The following is a 6,069-nucleotide window of genomic DNA, read 5'->3' on the forward strand; positions in this document are numbered from 1 at the left end:
CCATCCATCCATCCATCCATCCATCCATCCATCCATCCATCCATCCAAACATCCACCCTTCTAACCATTTCTCCAATGGGTATTTGTTGACTAGTTGAAGCCCTCTGATGTTTTGATCAAGCCTTTGTAAGCCTTATTATACACTTCACATTAATCCCTTCAGCTACTGTGTGTTCTCGGAGAACTGACTTAATTGTTCTTCTCTGTACCCAACATTCCATTTTCCCCCTCCCATCTCCTCCTTGTTCCCTTCCTGTGCCTTCACTCAGGCTGGGTCCTTCGGCCTGGTTTTCTCTCCCTCCTTAGTTCCTTTCACATCTCCCTGGGCTATCACTTCCTTCGGGTGTGCCTTTCCTAATGACCTATGGAATAGATTAAACCTGGGTGTTGGGGTGAAATCCAGCCAGTCTTTCCTTACACAAATAACAATTCCACCGTAGCATACATGTATCTGTGAAACTGAAGTTATGAAAAGGGGTCTTCCTACTCAGAAAGGTCAGTTACCAATGGTATAAGGAAGGAGCCAAGTATGACACTGGAATTAGATGACCTGAGCAGGGGCTAGAACTAGGAATTTTCCCACCTGGGACAGGCATCATGAACAGGAAAGGAATAACGGGACACATTCCGAAATGGGGAGATGGGTGGTCCTGGGCCCCAGTGAGAGACACAAGATGGCAGCTTTCTCTTTTAACTGGGCTGACTAACTAGTGAACTCCTCAAGGACAGGGACTTTCATTTTTGTCTCTGTGCTTACCAGAGTGCCTCGTATAGAGTAGGCATTTAATAAACGCTCATCCAATGGAATTGGGTTGTTTCTTGCTGCCAAAGGACTGATTACAAAGGGCTCTCAGTACTCTCTAGATTTGGTGCACTGGGTAAAATTCTTAGCTGCTGGATGTGAGCTCCAGGTCTAACTCAAACACCAGCTGTGATGCTGAGCCAGCACCGTTCTGAGACTTGGTTTCTCCATTTGCCCATGAGGGTAAGTATCAGAGATAGTTCTCAAACCTAGGTCTTCCAGACTTCAGGTCCTGCACCTTTTATCATTAGGCTGAGATTCAAGGTCCTCTTGATTCAAAGTCGGGTATCCTTTCCATCATACCAAGGACTCTGCAGAAAGAGACCTGGATTTGCAGTCAGAGGAGCTGGGTTTGAATCTCAGCCCTGCCAATCACTACATATGGATGATCCTTTCTGGGTCTTTGTGAAATGATGGCTCTGGACTAGATTGCTTTGAGATTGATGATGCTGGACTTTTTCTCTTCCTCTGTTAGGGCTGAGGTATTTGTTGATGGTGATTGGGCAGTCATCCTAAGCCCTGACCCATAATCCTTTCATCGCATCTCACCAAGTCTCTCCTATAAAACAGCTACCTTCCCATGAGTCTCAGTTTCCTGATTTGGGAAACGACCTACTTCAATTTAAAACTATGACATCTTCGGCATCACGTGGAGTGATTCAGGGAAGTGCCCAGAGTTGACAGCAATGGTGATATCATGTAAAAACAGTGTTGACCTAAGTATTAGAGTAACTTTGTGTACCTGGCCCCAGACATCTGGGCAGTGAGCCCAGTTCATAAAACCAGTGGATAAAGGCCCAGGCAGACAGGTGACTTTGCCCTGGCCTTTGGGGGAAGGGGTAGAGGGGGGGAGTGTGGTTTCAAGTGCCACATTTACTTTTTTTCCCTAGACGACAGGAGACAGATGAGATTATGGAAGGCAGATTCCCAGGAAGCCTCGGTGGACTAAGTCGGTCTCCTGACCTGGGAGGGGCACTCATCAATCTGCATCTTCTTTCTACCCCAAACTATCAGGATTTCTGCAGCTGGGGTGGAAGTGACCCACGTGTAGAACAAGTCCCCGGGGAAGGGAGTCAGCTGGCCACTGGTCCCTTCATAAGTGATAGGGCTGGCACCCTTAGCACTCTTGCCCCACATGGGAGCCTGTGGTCCCGAACTGAGGCTCTGGGAAGAGGCGTTGCTACCTTTACCCGGGAGGGCTCGAGGGAGAATCCCTGAAGAAGGTCATTGCCACCTCTCTTTGGCAATGAGATTTGCTTCCTCACCTAGGCTGTGCACTGAGGCTGGGGAGGGGGTGGGGTTCCACAGAGAAATACCTAATATTTTGCCCCCTCTTGTCCCTGTAGGAACCCACGACTGTGGGAGGTGGGGGAGGGGTGGTTGCCCACGGAAAGAGGTCCTGTCTTTAGACCCTGCCAGCGTCGGGAAGAAACCAACCCTGTCACCCCACCCCCAACCTGTGGGTATGCATGGGGGTGGGGGACGAGGGCCTGCCATCTTTACCCGGTCTACCACCTCTTCCTGCACACGTGGGGACTTTGAGACTGTGCACAGAGGTTTGAGGGAGGATGGTTGCCCAGGGAAAGAGTCTCAAGTCCTTGCCATCTTCACCCAGCAACCAACCGTGTCCCCTCCCACCTCCTCCGGTCACCCCACCCCCACCTGAGGATGTACAGGAGGCTGGGAGGGGGACGGCCTGCCACCTTTACCCAGTTCCCACCTCTTCCTGCCCCCGTGGGGACCTATGGCCGTGCCCTAGGGGGTGAGGGACGGCCTGTTGCCCAAAGAAAGAAGTCCTGCCTCCAGATCCTGCCACCTTCCCCCAGCAACCAACCCGGTCCCCTCCCACCTCCTCCCGCGCCCCCCTCTCCGGGGACCTGTGGCTGTGCGCTGGAGGGAGGGGGAGGGGGCCTGGCAGAGGCTCTGGCCAATGAGAGCTGGCCCTGGCGGTGGCCCGATCGCTGCTCCGACATCTCTTTGGCCAGCGCGGGCGCGGGGCGGGGCTTCTTGGCAGCCCCCAGTCCGGGCTGACTCCGGTCTCCAGGAGCCCGGGGCAGATTTTGCCGCAGCTCCATTCATGTGAATCGCTTGCTCGGGTTGCAACATTTGTTACTTTTCGGAACTTCTCGGAGCCAGCTGAGGGAGGGGAGGGGCCAGGAGAGAGCTCTGGGTTCTCCCTCCGGGCCTGGGAGAGACGGGAAAAGAAATCCCGAGGTTGTCTCCACTCTGGCTTGGGGGTTAGCCCTCGAACCCCAGCATATCCAGAGGAGCAGGCGGGGGAGGGGAAATGGAGGGAGTAGAAAGAAACAGATATCGGTGCCTTTAGTGGAGAAATGAGGGCCCGGGAGCCCGCCACTTTCCAGGATGTGTTAAATGCACTAGGGTGGTTAGCCCGAAGGAGAGCAGGGGGTGAGGCATGGTGGGTGCCTGGCTCCGCAGGGCGGGTTTAGGAGCGATGGTAGAGTTTTTAACAGATACAGCCCGGTAGGTCTTGGGGGCCGCCCGTGGTGGTGTGGAGAGTGCCAGGCAGGAGCCGGGACCGGTTCATTCCAATAAGCCTCGACGCTCGATAGAGGAGTCTTGTGCTCTGCTGGATTCTAGCGGGGCACAACAGGTGGTGGGGGCCACCTCCAGCCTGACGACCCCAACTCTGAGTGTTCAGACGCTCTGCAGCTGGAACTGCGCCGGGGTCTTTCCTTGGGAAGATGGGGGCCTGGCTTGCCCACCCACCTACTAGGATTCTGGGAGGAATTTTGCCCTGTCCTTTTCTAGCTCCTTCCCCTTAGCTCTTTACCTTCAAAAAGGAAGGAACATTCCTACCCACCAACTGGGCAGATAAGACCCGAAAGAGAATTTTAAGACTCAATAGGCTATAGAGTGACTGTCGCTCTTTCTGTGATTGAGCTGGGCTGGCCATTCCAGATCTCAAACTGGAGTTTGGCTCCAGTTAGCAGTCAAATCAGCAAAGCTAAGGAAGTAATGGCCTGTTACATAAAATGAAGACTCAGGCTACTTGTCAGCTCCCCAGGTGTGGTTCAACAAGAGCCAGGCTGGGGTGGGCTGGCAAGGTCACCTCAGTGGGAACAGGTACGGCACAATGCCTCCTTTTTGGAACGAACATGTTTAATCCCCAAAGATTCCACTCTTTATGATGTGGAGGTATTTATTTTGACCTCTAGTGTAGGCATTTTCAGGCACTAGCTTTCAGGGGGCACGAGAATGCCCTTGCCTGGCTAACTCCTGGACACTCAATCAATTTTTTCAAAGACATAAAGCACTTTCTTTACAACTGGGTGAAGTGGACTAAGTGTTTTTATCTCAGTCACTGGGGATTGATCATAAATCCCATGAGCTCAGTACACACCAAAACACACTTTGGTCTCTCACATTATAAACATTTATTTATAGATGTACAATTTCATAATTCTAATTCAGCCTCTGTGGTTATTCTTCAGGATCTATGCTTTATTGCACCGAGCTTATACCATCCATGGATAGCGACTCAGAGAAGTCATGGGGTGGAGGGTGGAGGGGCTGGGTCATTAGCTGAGTGGGGGCGTTCTGCAGGTCCGAGGCTGTTCTTGAGTTCCCTTCCACTGAGATCTCTCCAGGTGGAGGGTGCTGAGCATAGAGTCATCAGTTTAGAACAGCTGGTATATTTCCCTCTGGACCCCCTCCTTACCCCCTATTTTTGTTGTTAATTAAGAAAAAAAAAGGCCGAACAAATTCAAGGAGAGGCTCGGCTCCGGCAGCAGAGGAGAAGTAAGGCTTAGAAGTAACACGGGCTTACTGACACTTTGCCAAAGGAAGATCCAATTCCAGGGCAACTCAGCTGATGTCAAAAGGCTGGGTATAAACTTTGGGAATAAATAAAACCTACCTCCCCCCCGGCAGCAACAGCTGTTTTGAGAAAAATCCTCCTTCGTAAAGTGAAGATAAGAAAACCATTCTGGTTGAGCAGAGTATCTTTAGCCCGAAGTGGGATCAAGAGAAGACCTGGGGGGGCCATCCATCCTGGGGAAGGTCGCTGTGCTTGGAAGCTGTCCCGGGTCGGTCGGGAGGCTGGCCACTCTGCCCAGGCCCCTGGGCGCTGGCACCGGCTTCCTCTGAGCTCTGGAGGCCACGGACCCCTCAGAGGCAGCAGACCACTCAGGAGGATGAGGAGGTGAGGGGCAGCCCAGCTCCCCTCAGTAAGTGCATTCCAAACTCGGCCAGCTTTTCCTCGCCAGGCTCCAGTTAGTCCAGTCACCCCTGGACAGGGTGCCAGACTGTGCTTCTGTGGTGCAAAGCTACGTTGGGAAGGGGGACCCCTGAGGTGCAGCATGGGGGGGGGGGGGGAGTTCGAAGTTAGGACAGAGAAACTGACCAGCCATCATCCCGGCTGGCTGGACAGTCTCCATCAAATTTAAACACTGATGAGCTCAGGATGGGGAGCCAAACCTTCGGGCAGAAGTTATGCTCACAGCTGACCTGGTAAACGAACCATTTTCTGCCTCCTCCTTTCCAACACAGTCTGAAGCCCTGCAGCCTCAAACCAAGTGTTCCAGAGATTTCAATTCTGTCATGATTATCTCTGCCCTTAGAAATCACCAATCAGAAACCAGACCAAAGCCTTCATCCAGAGGAAAAATCACTGGAAAGCAAATGACCTGAAGCTCCCTGTGTTGTCAGCTGTGGCTAATCTCTAGATTTTAGAGAACCAGGCAGCCTCCTGAAAATAGGCCTGTCTCTAAAATGGAAGAGAAACCAGCCAAATAACTTAACCCAAACCCTGCATAGTTTAAAGTAGACCATTTATAGATATCTATATACATGCCTGGCTGTAGGAGCACAGCTAGGCATGTATACACACATGTACACGCGTGCGCACACACACACACACGACTATAAATTAAATCCTATCTATTTCCTGTCTCTTCCCCCCCTAGCCAGCATCGGATGGGAAGGCTTCCAGCGAGAGGTGACCAGTAGGCTGGAGAGATGAGGAAGAAGGGCTGTCCCCGCCGCCGCCTCCTCCGCCTCCCCTGCCTCCCCTCCCCCTCACACACACTTGCTGCAAGTTTTAAATCCTACTTTCGTTGCCATGGCTGCCGTTTCCTAGGAGAGAACTGAGTGCAGAACCTCGTTGGTGTTGGGAAGAAGAGAGAAGCTCAGTGGCTGGGCTTTCCTGTCCTAAGGGCTTTCTGTGTTTATTGGGTGAGAGAGAGGGCAGTTGTGCATTGCTCATCCTCCAATTCCACTTTAATTTAAGGTTTTTGCTCCTTAAA

Source organism: Vombatus ursinus, unplaced genomic scaffold, assembly GCF_900497805.2.
Source record: "Vombatus ursinus unplaced genomic scaffold, bare-nosed wombat genome assembly UNPS02000749.1, whole genome shotgun sequence".
NCBI classification, from domain to species: domain Eukaryota; kingdom Metazoa; phylum Chordata; class Mammalia; order Diprotodontia; family Vombatidae; genus Vombatus; species Vombatus ursinus.